The sequence below is a fragment of the Pan troglodytes genome, chromosome 3 (genome assembly GCF_028858775.2).
Source record: "Pan troglodytes isolate AG18354 chromosome 3, NHGRI_mPanTro3-v2.0_pri, whole genome shotgun sequence".
Classification (NCBI taxonomy): Eukaryota; Metazoa; Chordata; class Mammalia; order Primates; family Hominidae; genus Pan; species Pan troglodytes.
In genome coordinates, this window is record NC_072401.2 from 145,992,557 (window position 1) to 146,014,450 (window position 21,894).

The 21,894-nt window shown below is 38.1% G+C and overlaps 1 long non-coding RNA gene across 1 annotated transcript; it reads right to left on the bottom strand.

Moving 5' to 3' along the window:
- Positions 1-283: 283 nt before the first annotated feature.
- LOC107974430 (uncharacterized) lies at positions 284-15,995 on the bottom strand. Its single transcript, XR_001717209.3, has 4 exons — positions 15,116-15,995; positions 9,806-10,046; positions 5,060-5,220; positions 284-1,027 (listed from the first exon to the last, which is right to left on the bottom strand). It is a non-coding gene; the product is annotated as an uncharacterized LOC107974430 (long non-coding RNA).
- Between the last annotated feature and the right edge of the window lie 5,899 nt (positions 15,996-21,894).

Consider the following 21,894-nt stretch of genomic DNA (forward strand, 5'->3'; position numbering starts at 1 on the left):
TCTTAGCTTTTGACATGCTTTCCTCACTAAGCTGAATCATTTCTATTTTTGATTTAAAGTGAGAGACATGTGACTCTTCCTTTAACTTGAACAATTAGAAGCCACTGTAAGGTTATTAATTAGCTTAATTTCAATATAATTGTATCTCTGGGAACAATCTCTGAGAGGGAGAGAGACTAGAAACAGCTAGTTGGTTTAGCAGTCAGAATACACACAACACTTATCGATTAAGTTGGCTATCTTATATAGGTACTGTTTGTGGTGTCCCCAAATATTTACTATGTACCATCAAAAGTCACTGATCACAGATCACCATAACAGATATAATCATAATCAACGAGTTTAAAATATTGTGAGAATTACGAAAATGTGAGACAGAGACACAAAGCAAGCACATACTGTTGGAAAAATAGTGCTGGTAGACTTGCTCAATAGACACAGGGTTGCCACAAACCTTCAGTTTGTAAAAAGCGTAACGTTTGTGAGATGCAATAAACAAAGCCCAATAAAATGAGCTATGCATGTACGGTGTTTTATTCTGAGACTTTTATCTTTCTGGGGCCGTACCATGGGGAAAGATACCAGTCTCTTTTTCTCCCAGATTCCACAGACAGATCTGAGTTTATTGTCCATGAGGACTTGCTCACAGACAGGAACAATTCCTATTACTGCATAACAAATTGTTTAAAATTTAGTAACTTAAACAACCATTTATTAATTTCATAGAATTTAGTGGGTCAAGAATTTGGACAGGCATAACAGGCATACTGGCTCTGCTTGATGGTGACTGGTGTCTCGGCTGGGGACACTCAATGGCTGGAGGTGACTCAATGGCTTTGTGCTGGAATCATCTGAAGACTTGTCCATTCACATGTCTGGAGTCTGGGTTGGGATGAGTTCAAGAGTATGACTGCTGACCAGTTCTCCTGCTGTGATCTTTCCATCTGGCTTGACTTCCTCAGAGCATGGTGGCCTCAGTGTAGTCAGAATTCTTACCTGGCAGTTCCTGGCACTAAGAGCTGGTGTTCTAGAAAATAAGGTGGAAGCTGCATCATTTTTTATGACATAGCCGTAGAAGCCACACAAAATTACTTCTGCCATTGGTTGAGGAAGTCAAAATCATATACAGATTTGGGTCGAGGGGATGCAGACCCCTTCTTTTCAATGGGAGGAGTGTCAAAGGATTTTAGAGTCATGTTTTTCACCCACCAAACTCTCATGGCTTATCTCTGATGTTCCTTTCTTCTTCCAACATGAAAATTTTGTTTGTTGTTAGTCTGAGGCCCAGGGTGTGGTGGAACATAAGGGATGAGGAATATTTGCTCTGACTCACGATGTCTTTTCCAAAATACTTTATCCATGCTATGAGTCCTTTCTATTTACTGGGAGCCAGAAACAGGCAGAAAGAGCACTCTGCCTTGTATTGTCACATCCCTTCTCTGAAGTTAAAAAGTTCTATAGCAAAGCCTAACTATCTGAAGGGGTGGAGGACTAAAGGAATAAAGGATATGCTGTATGGGTTTGGGTAGATAGGGGCAGACATTCATATTACTAAATGACATTTTATTTTATGTTTTGTAAATATTTAACATTTCAATATTATTCCACCAAACATGCAACAAAACAAAATAAACAAAGATATTGTTGCTTTACTTTTATAATTTTGCCATCTAATCTCACTATTCCTATTTGGAGTGGCTTCTTCCTGTGGTTTCTCTCTCTCCCTCTCTCTATTTTATATTCCTTTTACAATTTTCTCAGTTTAATGGACTCAGTATTCTTAAAACATTCCAGTAATTTAAAAGTACAGCAATCTTGAAATATTCTGATCTAATCATTCAAGGTTATACCAGAATTTCTAGGGCAGTTTCTTCTGCTTATCTCGTACTACATATGATTACATAGTTCAGCTTTTCACCCTTTTGACTACACAGACAATATATATAAACCTATTTAGGGCAATTAACGTATTGGAGGATAAAAATCCTTTGAATTCCCTGTCCACATGGTTTGGATTTCTGTCCCCACCCAAATCTCATGTTGTATTGGAGAAGGGGCCTGGTGGGAGGTGATTGGATCATGGGGGCAGATTTTCTTCCTGCTGTACTTGTTCTCATGAGATCTGATGGTTTAAAAGTGTGTGGCACTCCCCCTTTATTCTCTTTCTCTCCTGCCACAATGTGAAGAGAGTGCTTGCTTCCCCTTCATCTTCTGCCATCATTGTAAGTTTCCTGAGGCCTCCCAGCCATGCTTCCTGTTAAGCCTGCAGAACTGTGAGTCAATTCAACCTCTTTTTTTTTTTTTTAAATAAATTAGCCAGTCTCAGGTAGTTCTTTATAGCAGTGTAAAAAGGACTAATATATCCATAAAAGCTCACTCACTGACAGGCTAAGGACAGTATGTAGAGGACCATTATTAGGACCTTTCAAGTCAATAACAAATGCCTCTCCAGAGAGATATTATGCTAATATTGACTATTATGCACATTGTTAGTAGTTAATCAGGTGTTTAATTCTTGATTTTTGAGCTACCCTTTGACCTATAATGTAGCTGTTTTTTTTTTTAGTTCATACTTCTTTAGTGCTTTGTGTCCATATCTATTTCTACATCAGTCACAGAAATTGAAGACTTTAAATTTTCTCAATCAGATCCATTCTTTGAACAGGAATAGCAAGGATGAGGCAAGGTGATAGCTCCTAGGGAGATGCTTGGCTGTGTGACATAGGGGTGAATACCTGGAGACAATTAGCATTCTGTTATGGAGGAAGAAGTGGGGAGTGGATGCAACTAATCATATCTACTGCAGAGAAAAAATAGAACACTTAAAGCATGTAGGCAAAGGATCAGGATAAATGGCTAAGTGCCTATGAGCCCAAAATTGATTCAAGAGATGACTAAACATTGGTTCAAGGACTGAAAGACTAAGCATGTTAAGAGTTCTGCTGATTGGGTTCTATACAACATCAAGGTACGGGGCAAGGCAGCAGCATCGACACAAAAGTGGCCAAGGAGTTGCCTGACACACTTGCGGAGATTACCAAGAGGAGGAGTCAACTTTCCTAACAAATTGTCAGTGTAGACAAATGAGGCATAGAAAATAATGCCTGATAGATTCTATATCAGTAAAGAAAAGTGTTCTTGGTTTTAAAGTTAGATTCATACTTCTGTTGGTGGAAATATGACTAGATACTTAAATCTCTCTTAGACAATTTGGATTTACAAAGAGACTGACAAACAAATGGACAAATAGTCTTTGAGAACTTAATGTGAATGCCAGTATATTTGGGGTACTGTTCTCTGCTTCAGAATGAATAGTCTATTGAAATCTCAGTTCCTACTGGCTAATTTGAAGCACAAGTGTTGAGAGGCTAATGTTTGGGAGCCATTTTTCTTTTGAGCTAAAACAGGAGTTTGAACAAACTCCAGCCTGAGTCAGCTTCTAAACAAGGATGAAATTCAAGTTTACAAAGCTTACTTGCAAGCCTGAAGCAGCTTATTTATGTATTTATAACATTTGCCTTAAAAAGAAACATTGGCCTATAACTTTATAAAAGGTTGAGTTGAATACTCAGCAAAAGCAAACTTAAATGGTTTCATAACTTTTCCTCCAACCAAGGCTGGCAGCATAGCCATGGTAACAGTACAGTAAGCAGAGCACTGTGCTGCAAGGCAGGAATATGAGAGCACCTCCCTACCTGGGTATTGAGAAACTCTTCACCCTGAACAAGTCACTTCACTTCTTTATGTCAGAAAAAGACTAACCTATCAGGTGGAATGCACTAAAGACACTAAAACATGTTAATTATTATTTTCCTTTGACTTTAGGGTTGAGGAATCTGAGTAGAGTTAAGCCACATGTCCTCAGTTAAATATTGAGTCAGTAGACTTGGAGTGGCCTTCATGCCCCTTGACTCCCTGGCCCAGACTCTCTTTCTCTAGTGCTTTGCAGAACGTGGCAGTAAATCTAGCTGTGTCTAATGAAAGGGCTTCTGCTCTCAGTGACACCCAGAGGTAAGCACCTTGGAATTAGGAATTCTCACCTGATATTGTTAACATTCAGGTAGGCTTAACCTATGGACCCCACCTGCCACAGTGTCTCTGAAGCTCAGTCTACAAGCGAGCACAGGATGTAAGGAATAATCCTTTGCAATGAACAAATATCTTGTCAAACCCTGAACATGCTCAAAGAAGCATCACTTGGATTAGTGGATTAAGTGCATTAGTCCAAATGATCTTACTAATTGTGCATTATATATAAATGAAAGCCTGAGAATGATGGAAATATTACTTTGCAAAGACTGTTATAGTTTTCCAAAGAAATGTTCAGAGATAAGAGAGGAGATTGCAACACTAAAGGTGTTTAGTCCTTTGGCTGTTGGAAGGCTTCAAATGCAACATAAGACACAGCATTGATGTGCTCAGCTCAGGGATAATATAGAAGGAGGAAACTGGCTCACAGACTCGATTCCCCAGGACAATTTCCTCTAGAGCAGTATATGACGATGCTTTGCTTTATAGGACCCTGAAAAGCCCATCTTCTGTCCTGAGAAGCCTTCCGTTATATTAAGGAGCTCATACCATCTATGAAAAACATTTATTTCATTTTTAAATGTAGAATACATTTTACACCTACTGTTGAGTTGAGAGACAGACAGTCATCGCATTAAATGGTTATTATCCAGGATTAGGACCATCCTCTATTTCATTCATTGGGTTAATGCTCAGCTGATTAGGTTCTTGCAGAGAACCTAATAGGTTCGAATCATCACAGCACCAACCCGTTTGCTACCACAGCCCTGGGATCTGGAGAAGACAGCTTGGTGTGTGAGTCCCTGCCTGCTCCTGGCCTTTGTCTTCCTTCTGTCCATGCATTTAGGGGTCAACTGACCCCTCTCACAGACTTAGTATTGCCTGTCTAAAAGTTAATTAAAAAAAAAAATCCCAAACTGCAGAACTGTGCTTCAATTCACATTTCCCTAGCACTGGCCTCACCCCAACAGCTGAAGAATGAGTTTCAGCCTTGAATCCTGGATGTGAAATCTCTTTAGGTTTTGCTTACCTGGACTCCAGAATCTTCTGCTTTTCTTCTGCCAGTCTCCATCCTCTAGTAGCTGAGAGTGTGGGCAGAGAGGTCAAAGAGGGCTAGGTTCTGGACTTCTCTTTATGTTTACTAGCTAAATGGCATTAGGCAGATTTGTTTCCATAAGTCTCATTGCTCACCTATAAAATGGGGCAAATAATAAAAATCTATCTCAGATGGTTTGTATGAGATCAAATGAGATAATGTATGTAATGTCCTTAGTACAAAGTGCAATATATAAAAGCTATTCAATAAATGTAAGCTATTAGTAATATCAATTAAATGCACAGAAGTTTAGCAATTCTGTTGCTCTCTGCTTCATTTCTGTGTGAGTTTTTTTCTTCCAAACTGGGTTGTAGATTTTTTTTGTCACAGACTATGTTTAAAAAGGTTTTCAGATTTTCTTCAGAACTGAACCAAATATAGGGTATGAGGTGGTGTTTAATAGCGTTTGATTGATTCAAAACCAGCACAATTTCTAAAATACCTTGTGACTAGAGCTCATTTTGAAATTTTGTACATGAATACAGAGAAAATGCAGAATAAGTCAATCTTCAGAAAGCGGGAATTATGAGCTCACTCAATGCAGAGCTTCATTACATATGTAATGTCATCATTTCAGGGCACGCCAGCCACAGAGAACAGAACCAGGCCATCAATTGGCACTCAGTGACTAAACACTCTGTGTGGGTCCTTGCACTGGAATTGACTGCAAGCAGTCAGAGAAAGCGCTCAAAGAATTACTGCGTTTATGCACAAAGTATTTTTCAATATGGCTTAAGTAAAACCTCCTGTCCCATCATCATTGACTCCTAATTATTAATTAAACTATTTAGCAATTCTAAAACCCCAACAGGCATACCTTTTCTCTAGCAGATACTCACTAGAAAACAGCTATCAGGGAAAGACAGTTCTAACAAATAAAAAAAGAATAGTAAAAGCAGCACACATCAGCCACCACCAGCAAAAAAAAATTGTTTTGATGTTTATGCATGTGGGTAGTTTTTTGTTTAAACACAATGTGATTAATAAACACAGACTTATGAAATCCTTTCTTTCATCAATGAACTATGGCAAACTTGAAATACAAGGATTATGTTTTTAAGTGTCTAAATTGAAAAGGCAAGAATAAGTCCCAGGACCAGATTCTCAACAATAATCCCAATTTTTACTGGTTTCGAGGTTTATACTGACATTTTTTTCTCAATTGTATTTAGGCATCCAAGTATGTGTGTTTCTTCCAGTCCCTTAAATAATCTTCACAGCCTACATAGGTTGCCTTATAATGTAGCCAGAGAAAGAAAACATTTTAAAACTATTAAGCATATTCCAAATGTTGTTATTAGTAGTTTTGAGGGCTTGGCTATTTTGTTAGCCTGAAAAATGTTAATAATTAGTAGTATTCTTTGGAATTTTGCTCATGAAGCTTAAGAAACAACATTGTAAATTATAAAGGAAGAAATATTTTGCTTATTTTGTGTTTCTTTGCGTGGATAAAGCTGTCTTCAGTCTTCCATCACCACAGGCTTTACTGTTAATGATGGAATGCAAAATGTAGATTTTTTCCTCCATGGTTTTCTTTATTTGTCTTATTTGTTCTGCTATTTCCTATGTGTCTGCCCCAGCCCCTTTTGCTGATAATTTTATATTGCATTTGTTGCAAGGAACACTGTGTGGTTTCTACGATCAGGTAAAATGCTTAACTTCTTTTAAAAAAAACTTTTAAGAAGAAATGATTTTGTTAAAAAAGTTCTTATTCTGATAAACAAAGGTTTAGTGAAAATTAAATCAGTCTGTTTCAGAATATAAGAACCTAAAAGAAGAGTTTTGCAAACATGGTTATTTCAAATTGATGTGCTTTGCAGTATTGAAAAATATTAGTATCATGTCTAGGCAATGTTTAATGATGTGAAGGAAGCAAAGCCAAAGTCACTTAACCTAGTGGTTAGCCACTTGGTAGGGTATGAAATACATGTTTCCCAGGAGGCTCCCAGATCATCATTTGTGTGTTCCTGTATGTGCAATTGTATGCATCCAAAATGATACTTCTTTTAGAGGCTATGTAGAGTTCTAGTGTCATCTTATTTCTATTTTGCCATGTGTTTCCTTCTCACTCAATCTTAATGTGGGATTGGGTTCTAGGGATCCACAGTTGTCATTAGGTTAGTCTGAAGAGTGACACCATGCAACAGTGACACTCCTGGCTTGCCCCACCTCTGACACACTTCTCGTCCTTGTCTGTTCCTCTTTCTGATCAGTGTATGACATCTATTAGTCAACATTTCTTAATTGAGAGGGCAGATATATTAAAAGGCTGTATATACTGGAAACTTCTTTTCTTTTTTATCTGAACAGTCCAATGCAGCAATACTAGGTATTGTGGATGCCTATTTTCACAGACCTGGATTCAGAATGGTGGGGGCACTGAATGGTAAAAATCCCACTGGTTGCATATCTAAGCCATGTACTGTAACCCAGCTCTTGCATAAAGTTTTATCTCCAACAGACTGGCTCCTGTTTCAGATATTCAGAATTCAGGCAGGGAAAGGGGTGTCATTTACCAGGCACTCTTAAATCCCAACAATTACGTGAACAACTACAATCTAAATTTTCAAGTTATCCCACTGATTTATTTGGCCTGGAAATTTTCTAGAATAATGGAGTCTTAAAATAAATCTCAGGTTGAAATGGACTCAGTCTTCAATCTGACTGAAGTGTTTCGCCTTCCTATAATTTTTATTTAGTAATGTTTTAGTAGCTGTAAAATAGTTGCAGTTCATACAACACTTTATGGTTATCTAGTCAGACTTAAGTCTTTTTAAAATATGTATTTTCTCCAGTATAAGGTTTCTCAAAGAACTTCCAGAATTTAAACTATTTCTATATTGTCAACATGTGTCTACAATGAAATTCTTCTAAATGATGGACTGCATCTGTACTCGTTGAAGATTATTTCAGACAACCATGATATACATAATGGTTTGTGAAATAAATGAACTAGAGTCAGAACATGTGGATCCTTAATGCATAAGCTTGGACACATACTTAACTGTTCTGGATGTTAATCTTACTTGGGCCTTGAGAAACATGTGACTTCCTACCTTATAAAACCACTACGAGGGTCACAGGATACGAAACTTTGATGAAAAGTAAAGCATTGTGCAACTTCCTTCATTTGACTAGTCCTCTAAGAATCATTCAACATAGGTGACCCTCATTTTCTCTTAGCATTCATGGCACTCATTTTCTGGTTTTCCTCCACCTCTTTGACTTCTTTCATATCTACTTTGCTGGCTCAGTCGGTCCTTTTCTACCAAACTACTTTAGCCTGAGTGTATTAGTCTGTTTTCATACGGCTATAAATAAGTGCCCAAGACTGGGTAATTCATAAAGGAAAGAGGTTTAATTGACTCACAGTTCAGCATGGCTGGGGAGGCCTCAGGAAACTTACAATCATGGCAGAAGATGAAGGGGAAGCACAGCACCTTCTTCACAAGATGGCAGGAAGAAGAAGTGCTGAGCGAATGGGGACGAGCTCCTTATAAAACCATCAGATCTTGTGAGAACTCACTCATGATCACAAGAATAGCATGGGAGAGACTGCCCCCATAATTCAATTACCTCCACTTGGTCTCTCCCTTGACACTTGGGGATTATGGGGATTACCATTCAAGATAAGGTTTTATGGGGGGACACAAAGCCTAACCATATCACTGAGTTTCCCAGAAAGCAGATAAAACCTTGCAGGCAAATAGTTTATTCGTGCTGTGATCCCAGGAAGCAGGGTTGAGGGAAAGAGAAAGGGAAATAGGAAAAGAGAGAAAACCAATACAAAAATAAGTCAGCCACAATTTTGGGCAATTGGTCCTGGATCCTGGAATAGCTTTTGAGGACCCTTTGAAATGCATCTCAGAACTATGTGCCTGGGGAAGAACAGAAGAAGCATTTATCCATCACGGCTTGATCTCCCATTGGTGATTGCATGGGCAATAATTGCTCTTCACTTTCAAATTATACATGCATGAGTGCTGAGTGGCTCATGAGAAGCACACAGAGAAGCTCCAATGTGGGCTGATAGAGGTCTTGTCAGGTTGCAACTGTTCAAAAGTTGTAGAAGTGTATGTGGAATTAGTCACCTTCAAAGTGGCTGGAAGAAGAGAGACTTGGAGACAGAAGTGGGCTAAAGTGGTGTAAGACAGGTTCAATATATCTGAATTTTGGGATTCCTAGATATCTGAATTCAGATTCAGACATCTGAGTTTTGGGATTCTAGGCCATCTTTTTTATTAATATGTCATATTCTTTCTCAGTGATTATATCTGTTTTTATGGTTGACATTATCTATAACCTTGTAATTCCAAAATTTATATCATTAGCTCAGATCACATTTATGAATTCCATATATTCTTGTATTCTGTTCTCTGCATGACATCAACGTTAGAGTATTTCAAGGAATATACAGTTCTAGATGTATAAACCTAACTCTTGATCCTTCCCTATAAATCTCTTTCTTCCCTAGTCTTTAGCCACTTAGTAAATAGTGCTCCCAATGACCTTAAGTAAATACATTACTTATCTATTATTATGTAACAAATTACTGCAAAACATAGTAGCTCATATTACCAATTTATTATCTTGCAGTTTCTGTGGATAAGGAGTTCAGAAGCAGCTTAGTTCAGTGGTTCTGGTTCAGGATTTCTCATGAGATTATGGTCAAAATGTTACCTGAAGGCTTGACTAGAGCTGGAAGATTTTCTTGTCAGCTGGCCCACTCATATGGATTTCTGCAAGAGGCCTCAGTCACTGAGTGGCTGTTGGCAGGAGTCCTCAGTGATCTTCCACCACGGGTCTCTTCATGGGGCTGCTACTCCATAGCAAGAGATCCAAGAGGAAGGGGCAAGGCAGAAGCTACAATGTCTTTTATGACCTTGCCTTGGAAATTACGTGCTGTTATATCTGCCATATTCTGTTGAACACACAGAACAACTCTGTTACAATGAGGGAGAGGTTTGGAAATGGAGATAATTGGGAGCATCATAGAGGCTGCCTACCATTGCAAGAAACCTGAGAATAATTTTCTAAGATTTGTTGTCTCATCAAGTCCTGTTGATTTGCTTCCAAAATATATCTCAAATCTATCTACCTCTCTCTATCTTTACTGCCAAGTCTCCCATCAAATGGACCATAATATCTTGCTTGGATTTTAGTCTTCTGAGTTTCCTTGTATCTACTCTTCCTTCCCTCTATTCCATTCTTCAGAAAGTAGCTAGAGTGATTTTTTGAAAACATCACATTGTCAGTCTTAAGAGTCTCAAATCACACCACATCACACTTACAATAAAATTCAAACCTCTTAGTAAGGCCTTTGGGGTCCCTGTGGTTCTGACCCCAGCCCATCACTTTGACCTTATCTGTCACTGCTCTGTCCTAACTCCTTATGATGCAGATCTCTAGCTCCCTCCACCTTGCACCCTGTCCCCACCCCTGCAATACACATATTGTGTTGTGTTTTTTTTTTTAACCAGCCACCATCACACAAATTCTCTTTCTTTGACAAATCTTCAAGTATCAGATTAAACGTTAGGGAACCTTTTTTAGCTCCCCAATCTAAATTATGTCCCATCTTGTTTTTCTCTAGACTTATACACTGTTTATAACACCTATTGATATTCATTATTAGAAATGTTGCTATGTGTTTTTGTTTTTGTTTTTTGATTATCAGCGTCAGTGGGAAGGGACCATATCTATTTTGCTTACACATTTCCACCCACTGAGATGCACAATACCTAGAACAGCATAGTTATTAATGAAACAGTGTTGAATAAGTGAATGCCATATCAAAGAAATTCTCTGTTGTCATAGTTTAAACAAAATATGGTCCTGTTTCTTTGTGTCAAAGTTTCCCACAAGTTATAAATGGTTGTTTATCAAAAAGAATGAAGAAGAATTCTACTAAAAAAAACCTAAAATATAGGTCACTGTCCACATTGCTATAAACTTAATGAAACACGATACAAGCAACCAGAAAGATAACAAACACAGAGAGAAACAAACAAAAAGTTATTTCAAATGAGGCCAATAGAGCACACGAAGTATGTTGTTATAAGAGAAAATGCCAGCATAGAGTTGCAATATAGTTCAGGAGTTCAAGTCAAACTAAAAAATACATGACTTTACATGAAATGTTTTGGTTTCTAGATCATTAATTTACAGATGGTGACAAAAACGTAAAGATAAAGCTAACATCTTTGAAAAGTTCATTGTTCATATACAGTACCCTGAATATGATTAATCAAATGCCATCTCTTAATACAAAACAATCCTTTTATCATTCCTAATGGTATCAAGCTGAAGTTTATTATATACAGAAAACTGAAGTGTTCACACATGATCTTCACATGATAGGCCATTACTTCAGTTAAGAGAATTTTAAACTTTTATCAAATTACAGCCTTTTGAAATTATTTCCCATCCTCTGGCATCATTATTTGCCTTTCACCCACAAGCACTCATGTTCAGCATCTTACAATTTTGGCTTCTTTTTCAGGAAAACCAAAAAAGTGATTTTTTTCTTTAAAACCCAGTTGTTACTTGTACAATATCCATTGTGTGAAAACCAATGGCATTGAAATAATATCCCCTCTCTCCCTTTGTCTTCTTTTTCTTCTTTTCTCTTCTTTTTTTCCCTTTTAACCATCCACACATCAACCTGGAGTATTATAATAAATTTAGTTATCATTTTTCAAATTCACCCCATACTAATTGTTACTTACATAAACATTTAACAAACCTAGTTGATGAAAGGAGGAAATGAATGGTTTTAAACCTGTGAAGGGCCAGTTATAACCATTTCATTCATATGTGTGTGTGTATATATATATATATGTATATATATAAAATCAAAAGAGATTTCTCCATCAATTGCTGAAGTGAGAACTAAAGCCTCTTTGAGGATATGAACTTGCAATGTTTCCTCTATGATTCCTCTTAGCTTAAAGAAGCAAACTTTAAAAAATTACCTTTCCATAGTCAGTTGAGACTTAACTCCTTGGAATGAACATATAATTTCTTAGAAGGTGATGAAAGAAACAGTAAAAAGAAAATGAATTTCAGCACTTGGTCATATAAAACATCTCTGGAAGCTCTCACTACATCTGCAAAGTTGATCTGGCCTAATGAGCAAGTAAATGTTTCCTTAAGTAAAGGGAAATATTTTTTAAAATCCTATATGCCCATTTAAATTGAGTTACAGATACCTTATAGAAACTGATTGGTGCTCCAAAACAATTTTTTCATGCACTTCAAAATTATTGATAGAATGCGACCTTAAAATATGAAAGGGGATTTGTTGATAGAATACACATGTTACTATGGTGATATTTTTGGAGCATACTATTTGCCAGAAACATGGTGTAATTCTGGCTAATTTCAGCTCATATTAAATGCTGTTGTGACATAACAGAAATGTCTCTAGGTCACATCAGTGTGATTTGCACTGGGAAATTAGATTAGTCTTCATTGGAAACATCAGTTACAAGGCATGACCACATAGCATCATAAATCTTCCTGATTTAAGAAATGGAAAATGTGCTCTCGCAATGTACTCGTTTATTAATAAGGGTTCTACGTTCTCAGGATACCAGTTTGTAATTAGGAAACAACTCATAGCTTCACCCTTTTAACTACTCTAACATGTTCCTATCAGAGTTCTAATCGTTAGCTGATGAGATGCGGTGGCCTCACAGAAAACAAGCAGGGATGATTTCTGGACATAGCTCTCCTGGAAAAAGTGTGCACAAGAGGGGGAAATTTCAGTGTAAAACCCTGGCCAACTCCTCAGATTCCCTCCTCAGCAACTTCTATTTCATATGTCAACTTCAGTTAAATTCTGTAATATCTTACTTAATTTGATGTCTTTGTGTGGATTTGCAAAAAGCATTTGGGAGATGAGTTCATTGTGTCTGTACCATGGAGTGAGGAAAGCAATGCTCCCACTGTTAACTATGTGACACTTGATGTCTGTGGGTACTTAGGAGCTAACCCAATTGCATATTTTCCTTATGTCAATAGTATGGGTGTTCAGAACATCCAGGTGTTAGAAAAATGGTGGGGCAAATGTTTATTTGATTAGTATTTTGTAGTCAGTTTCTGAATATATGCTTTTTACTAATAGGTTGTCCCTAGCTTTTCTTAAATATGGACTGATCCAGTATGTCCAACCCTCTTCAGAAAGAACACATAGAAAATGATAATTTTGTACAGTACATTAGAGTAGGCAGAAGAAGTTTCATGAGGCTGAAAGTGATCTACTGAAGTCTCCATGCCCAACCTGCTGCTGGGAGGACTGTATCTTGGAACACCTATAACCCATGACAACTGAGTGTGCCATGGCTGACAAGGCAAAAGGTCTGGCTAATTTCTACTTCTATCTTTCCTGCAGGGGCCTGCAGTTATTTCCTCTGAACCTAATCTAAATAACCCACACCACTTTAAATTGAACAGTACAGAACTGCATCCAATGTTGTGATAGTTGATGTCATGAATTTGTTTATTTACCTTTTATGCTTACAAAGTACAGCTCTAGGTTAAACTTTTTAGTATCATGTTTCTTTCCTTAAATAACACCATAAGAACCAACCAAATAACAGCAGAAATATATCTTTTAATTCAGTTTATTAACAACTGAATTAAACAACTGAATTTTTGATTAGGTCACACTCCTATAATAATTTCCCAAGAGCCAATAAGCATGAGATATATTCTTAAGCATCTAAATTTGGGAAACATTGAATTTTTTATAAAAGTAAGGTAAACCATCAATAAATATTTGACTCCCCAAATATAACTTTAATGTGCAAATATCTGACCTTACTTTTCTGAGTATAATAAAACCTATTTGTGTCCATAATTATTTGATTCTCTCTTTATTCAGCAGTTTAGTAGGCCTTATATTTTCAAAGATGAAGGTACTCTATTAGATTTTATCTTCTATAATATGTGCATAGTGTCTTTCTCTCTCTCTCACACACACACACTTCGAGAATGTGTTCAGTTTCTGAATGTATATGTATATACACTAAACACACACACACACACACACACATCTTTAATGAAAAAATATCCTCTAAAAGTAAAATATTCTCTAGAGAAAAAATATTCTCCAAAATTTGTGGAAACAAGGGCTCTAACTATAGGTTTCACAGAGGTTGGAATTTATAACTTGTACTTTATTTTATTTAAAATATTCTTTCCATCCTTTAGCGTTTGTCTGCACAGATACAAATGGGATTTAGTACTTATTTTATTTAAAATCTTCAATCCCATGGTTTTTATCTCCTAAATAATGTTGACTCCAATCCATAAATGGTTTTACACAAAAGTAAAAAAAAAAGTCCCTGTTTTTCAGTTTTATAGACAGTTTTCTTTTTCTTTTACTCCAAAGTATTTTTTATCTATAACTGCCTAAACTAGGTAGTCAAGAACTCATTGCAATGTCACAGGACTAGGAAATTACAATTAGGGAATGTTACAGCTGGAAAAACTCTTAGACAATAACTTGTTTAACCCCACACAGTGGCTCTCCATATCTGCAGGTTCCAAATTCACAGATTCTGCGTCTGCAATTGAACCAATCACAGATCAAAAATATTAAGGAAAAAAACAAAAATAAAAATAATACAAATTTAAAATACAATATAACAACTATTTACACAGTGTTCACATTATATTAAGTATTACAAGTAATTTGGAGATGATTTAAAGTATATGGGAGGATGTGCCTAGGTTATATGCAAATGTTATTTTATGTAAGAAACTTGAGCATCTGTGGATTTTGATATGGGCCAGGATACCAAGAGGTGATTGTAATTTTAAAAGAAGTCTTAGGGATTAACTTGTTTAACCTCATCATTTTAAAAAGGAAACTAACATGGAAACATTCAGTGATTTTCCTTATCATCTGTATTAGTCTGTTTTCATGCTGCTGATAAAGACATACCCAAGGCTGGGAAGAAAAGGAGGTTTAATTGGACTTACAGTTCCACACAGCTGGGGAGGCCTCAGAATCATGGCCGGAAGTGAAAGGCACTTCTTACATGGCAGGAGCAAGAGAAACTGAGGAGAAAGCAAAAGCAGAAACCCCTGATAAACCTGTCACATCTTGTGGGACTTATTCACTATCACAAGAATAGCACAGGAAAGATCAGCCCCCATGATTCAATTACTTCCCCTGGGTCCCTCCCACAACACGTGGGAATTCTGGGAGATACAATTCAAGTTGAGATTTGGGTGGGGACACAGTCAAACCATATCATTCCGCCCCTGGCCCCTCCAAATCTCATTTTCTCACATTTCAAAACCAATAATGCCTTCCCAACAGTCCCCCAAAGTCTTAACTCATTTCAGCATTAACCCAAAAGTCCACAGTCCAAAGTCTCATCTGAGACAAGGCAAGTCTCTTCCTCCTATGAGCCTGTAAAATCAAAAGCAAGCTAGTTACTTCCTAGATACAAATGGGGGTACGGGTATTGGGTAAATACAGCCATTCCAAATGGGAGAAATTGGCCAAAACAAAGGGGTTACAGGGCCCATGCAAATCCAAAATCCAGCAGTGTAGTCAAATTTTTTAAAGCTCCAAGATGATCTCCTTTGACTCCAGGTCTCACATCCAGGTCACGCTGATGCAAGGGGTGAGTTCCCATCGTCTTGGGCAGTTCTGCTCCTGTGGCTTTGCAGGGTACATCCTCCCTCCTGGCTGCTTTCACAAGCTGGTGTTGAGGGTCTGCAGCTTTTCCAGGCACATGGTGAAGCTGTTGGTGGATCTACTACTCTGAGTTCTGGAGTACAGTGGCCCTCTTCTCACAGCTCCACTAGGCTGTGCCCCAATAGAGACTCTGTGTGGGGCTCCAATCCCACATTTCCCTTTCTCACTGCCCTAGCAGAGGTCCTCCATGAGGGCCCCGCCCTTGCAGCAAACATTTGCCTATGCATCCAGGCACTTTCATACATCTTCTGAAATCTAGGCAGAAGTTCCCAAACCTCAGTTCTTGACTTCTATGCACATGCAGGCTCAACTGCCAAGGCTTGGGGCTTCCACCCTCTGAAGCCACAGCCTAAGCTGTACGTTGGCCCCTTTCAGCCACGCAGGCACCAAGCCCCAAAGCTGCACAGAGCACAGGGACCCTGGGCCTGGCCCATGAAACCATTTTTACCTCCTGGGCTTCTAGGCCTGTGATGGAAGGGGCTGCCATGAAGGTCTTTGATGTGGCGTGGAGACATTTTCCCCATGGTCTTGGGGATTAACATTAGGCACCTTGCTACTTATGCAAATTTCTGCAGCCGGCTTGAATCTCCCCCCAAAATGGGTTTTCCTTTTCTATCGTGTAGTCAGGCTGCAAATTTTCCAATCTTTTATGCTCTGCTTCCCCTATAAAACTGAATGCCTTTAACAGTACCCAAGTCACCTCTTGAATGCTTTGCTGTTGAGAAATTTCTTGTGCCAGATACCCTAAATCATCTTTCTCAAGTTCAAAGTTCCACAAATCTCTAGGTCAGGGGCAAAATGCCTCCAGTCTCTTTGCTAAAACATAACAAGAGTCACCTTTGCCCCAATTCTCAACAAGTTCCTCATCTTTATCTGAGACCACCTCAGCGTGGACCTTACTGTCCATATTGCCATCAGGCTTTTGGTCAAAGTCATTCAACAAGTCTCTAGGAAGTTCCAAACTTTCCCACATTTTCCTGTCTTCTTCTGAGCCCTCAAAACTGTTCCAGCCTCTGCCTATTACCCAGCCCCAAAGTCGCTTTCCCATTTTTGGGTATATTTTCAGCAATGCTCCACCCTTCTGGTACCAATTGACTGTATTAGTCCATTTTCATGCTGCTGATAAAGACATACCTGAGACTGGGAAGAAAAAGAGGTTTAATTGGACTTAAGAGTTCCACATGGCTGGGGAGGCTTCAGAATCATGGCCTGAGAAAAAAGACACTTCTTATGTGGCAGCAGCAGAAGAAAATGAGGAGGAAGCAAAAGCGGAAATCCCTGATAAACCCATCAGATTTTGTGAGACTTATTCACTATCATAAGAATAGCACGGGAAAGACCAGCCTCCATGATTCAATTACCTCCCCCTGGGTCCCTCCCACAACACATGGAAGTTCTGGGAGATATAATTCACGTTGAGATTTGGGTGGGGACACAGCCAAAGCATATCATCACCTAATTAGTGGCAGAACTAGAATAGGAACTTACATGTTACTCTGCCTTCCAACTTGGGACTTTTGCTAGTGTACCAGCTATTTCTCATCAATTGAAAGAGAAAGAATTAAATGAGATGAAAAATCTCAAGAATATTATAATTTAGTCTTTCATTTATGTATCTTTTTCTAAATAATTCTCTGGCAAGAAAGATATAAGCAGTATTTATATATTCTCTCATCTGAGCAAATAAATATTTTGAAATATATACTTATGGCAAAAATGCACCAAAGAAGTCCAATATCAAGATATTGTTAGTTTGGCTTATGCATGAAGACTGGGCATAGAATCCATATCTTGAAAAAGTTGTGGAAGCTCTTAAGACCTTTTAAAAAATTCTCATGCAATTTAAACTATAGTCTAAATATTAAAAAAATTGTGTCCTCCCTTTGTATTTCTGGGTCAGTTAATTATTAGATCCGCTCTCTTACACTTTTGTTGGATACATTTTTCATCTCCTAAAAGGGGGACCTTGAGAGATCTCCACAGTTATTCATTTACGCTGATATTTTAGGAGACACCATATCCTATAAATATCACTTTTCATATGCCACTCCTTTCCCCTCCAACATAATAAAAATGCTGTAGGTTGGCTTTCATGGCCCATCACAAATTGGCTTCACCTAATGCATTGAAACTTTTCTCCCACTTCTCCCAATATTGAACTTCCCCCTTCAGCTGGGCCAGTCCTTCATCATTCCCCACTGAAAGTTTGCTTATTTCTGTCTCTTTGTCTTTATTTTTGAGTTTCTGTTCGGTGGAAAAGCATACCTCCTCCTACATCTGTAGACAAATTCAAAACATTACTCGACGATGTAGCCTCCATGAAGCTTTTCCAGAAGAAGTTTAACAAAAAATGTGCCCCGCAACCCCATTAAAAATTCCAAATGCATTTATCCTACCAATGAAGTTAAAGCTATTCTATTTTTTATTTTCTCAGCCAGAACTTTTTCCATTGCTTCCCCTTGCTTGCTGTACACAGTTAATTGATTGCCATAATGACAATGATAATTGGCAACTATATATTAAATTAGATATTTACATTCATTTACATTACTCAAATGTTATTTTAATTGACTTATAATGCCTTTTTGAGGTGTATAAGGATGTTATTATTGCATTTATGGATAAGAAAATTGAGTCAGAGTGGTTAAATTACTATTAAATAGAAAAGTTAGTATTTTATTTTGCCAAGTGTAACAATAAAAACAAGCCTACTTTCTACTATCTTCCATATTTACTAAATAAAATGACATTTTGCTGCCTAAGAAATAAGATATTTGAAATCATAGAAAATTTAGCTTTTGCAAAAACTCACTACATTTCCTTAATTTGCCTCATTCTAGTGAAAACTTCATTGTAGACCATGGAAAAGTTTTAGGGCTTCTCTAGACTTATTATTCTGTGGCTTATCCATTTAAGGAGACAGACAACTTAAGGCTTTTTATATTTGTTTATTTATTTATTTTTTGAGATGGAGTCTCACTCTGTCGCCCAGGCTGGAGTGCAGTGGCGCAATCTCGGCTTGCTGCAAGCTCCACCTCCCGGGTTCACACCATTCTCCTGCCTCAGCCTCCCGAGTAGGTGGGACTACAGGTGCCCACCACCACACCCGGCTAATTTTTTTGTATTTTTAATAGAGAGAGGGTTTCACCGTGTTAGCCAGGATGGTCTCGATCTCCTGACCTCGTGATCCACCTGCCTCGGCCTCCCAAAGTCCTGGGATTACAGGCGTGAGCCACTGTGCCTGGCCAGGCTTTTTATTTTTACTGAATTTTTTTACACACATTTATCCATGCATCCCTTCCCTCATCATCCATGCAAAACAGATAGGATTTATAATAATAGAGTACTCAAGGAAATGTTTTTATGTGCTGTCATTGCTTTATAACAAGGGGTAAAGGAGCAGACGAAAAATTCTCATGTCTGACTGTCATGATATGTAGCTTTTGGTTTAATTCCATTCATAGAAGTAGTCCAGTCATTGAATAATCAATTCATAGAATAGCAAATATAAGTACAGTTGAGTTGGAAGAATAGTCTGCCAAGAACAATTAATAAGTTATTGTTTATAAAATTCTGGACATGTAAAACATACCCAACCCACTGCTAACCTAGAGAAGCAGTGACCTCTTCGGGAACTCTGTTCCATGGCTCTGTGCAGTATGGGTGGGTGTTGGGTAGAGAAAACAGTGAGAAGGGGTTTGGACTCTGACCCTTGTGGAAGCTGAGCAACTGACCCTGCCCTGTAGTCACACCCACGTTTAGCCCAGGGGCTGCTGCCCATATCTCCTCTTTGGAGGTTGTCTTAGTTCATTTTGTGCTACCATAACAGAATACCACAGACTAGGTAATTTAAAGTGAACAGAAACTGATTGACTCACAGTTCTAGAGTTTGCAAAGTCCAAAATCAAGCAGCTGACATCTTACAAGAGCTTTCTTGTTGTATCATCCCTTGACAAAAGGGAGAAGAGCATGAGAGGGTGAGAGAGAGAGAGAGCAAAAAGGGTGCTAATTCATCCTTTTATAAGAAACCCAGTCAGAGATAATGGCATTAATCTATTCAAGAGGGCAGTGCCCTCATGGCCTAATCACCTCTCATTAGGCCCTACCTACCAAGACTGTTGCATCAGGGATTAACCTAACACATGTTTTTTAGGGGACAGGTTCAAACCATAATAGGGGTGGTCCTCAAGAGAAATGCTGGAATTTACAACACACCCAAAGGTGAATAGAATTACTTCATTTTGCCTTTGCTGAAAACTGTCTGCAGTTAACTCAGGCCCAAATTAAAGTATTTATAGAATACTTGACAAACCCATAATTAGCAAATTAATTTTTGAGATTTTTTTGGGAAATGATTTAGTATTTATTCTGTGCTTTTCTTTCTGAAACTGCAGTTATTTCCAGCTTCCTAAAGCTATGAAAAATAGGCATATTCCAGTACCACACAAAAGAAACTAAGATAAGCAGATGAGATACTTAGGAATGTGAGCACTCCATTTACTTGAAACTTCAAGGCACAGAGCCATGTAGAACCAAACTTGCACTAGTCAGGGTTTACCCAAGGCTGTCATTGGCTCAATGTTTGCTAAGTCACGTAGGCCTGATGGTGTGGTAGAAACAGCACTGAACTGGAAATTGGAGGACCTGGATTCTAGAACTGGCTCTGTCCCTTTTCCGTTTTGTATCCTTGAGTAAAATGTTGAAAGATAAGACTAGGTAATTTTTATTCTCCCTGCCTCTAAAATTCCTTAGATTTTTTTTTTTTTTTTTTTTGAGATGGAGCCTTGCCCTGTCGCCCAGGCTGGAGTGCAGTGGCACAATCTCGGCTCACTGCGGCCTCTGCCTCCTGGCTTCAAGCAATTCTCCTGCCTCAGCCTCCCGAGTAGACTAGCTGGGATTACAGACGCACACCAGCACACCTGGCTAATTTTTGTATTTTTAGTAGAGACGGGGTTTCACCATGTTGACCAGACTGGTCTCGAACTCCTGACCTCAGGTGATACAGCTGCCTCGGCCTCCCAAAGTGCTGAGATTACAGGAGTGAGCCACCGTGATCAGCCAATTCCTTAGATTTTATGATTAGAGGTTTGCCAGGACTCCTGGAACCATGTGCCTGCTTTTAGTCAGGAATCACTAACTTGCTTTGCACCTTCCTTTTGAGTCTCAAGCCTCAGCAGTAGTCCATTTTAGGCATGGCTCATTCTCATTCTTAAGGTTGCTCTGAAGCAGTGGGAATTTTGTATGAAGCCCTTTGATAGACTAAGTTGTTGCAGTTACTCTGTATCTGTTTCTTCTTACTTTGTCTACACCAAGGAGCAGATGTTGATGCAGAATATGACTGCTTTTTCCAAACCGAATTGTGCCTGTCAAAAAAATGTCACTGCTAGATTCTGTATTTAACCTAACTGGGGCAAACTTGACATGAGTGTTGTATGGAGATCATCTTTCTACTATTTTTTCTTATGATCTCTCTTTGATTCAGCTCATATTCTGCCCTCAAATACAACAGTTGATGACTTTACATTTTATTGAAGATGTTTGTTGGTATCGTTCCTCTGGATGAAACTGTTTGGCATGTTTGAATTCTCCTCCTTTCTATGTGGTCATAAAAACACACATCCCTGCAAACTTTTTCTTAAGTATTCATGTATAACCTTGTTTCTCAAGATCAATTTCCTGAGAAAGATGACCATTTTTTTCTTTTAAATATTATTGATCACAGAAACTACAGTATATATTTATTACAAGATTTTAAAACATTACAAAGTGAAAATATCAGTCTGTAAAATGGGATTAATTATGAGCAGCTTAGCTGAGAGTTAAGGTGCCTTCACAGAGTGCTATCAGATGATGAATGCTGTACCTAAGGTAAATAGCAGACTTAAAAAATTCTCTCAAGAAACAATTTTATTTTTAATATCATAGTGATATCTTTCGTTACATAAACACTTTAATTTTTTTTTCTTTTGTTGAAGGAAGGGGAATGGGGGGGAATGAGGTGCTAAGAACAAAGCAAGAAAGTTTTTGAAAATGACTCCATTTAGTTTTAAAC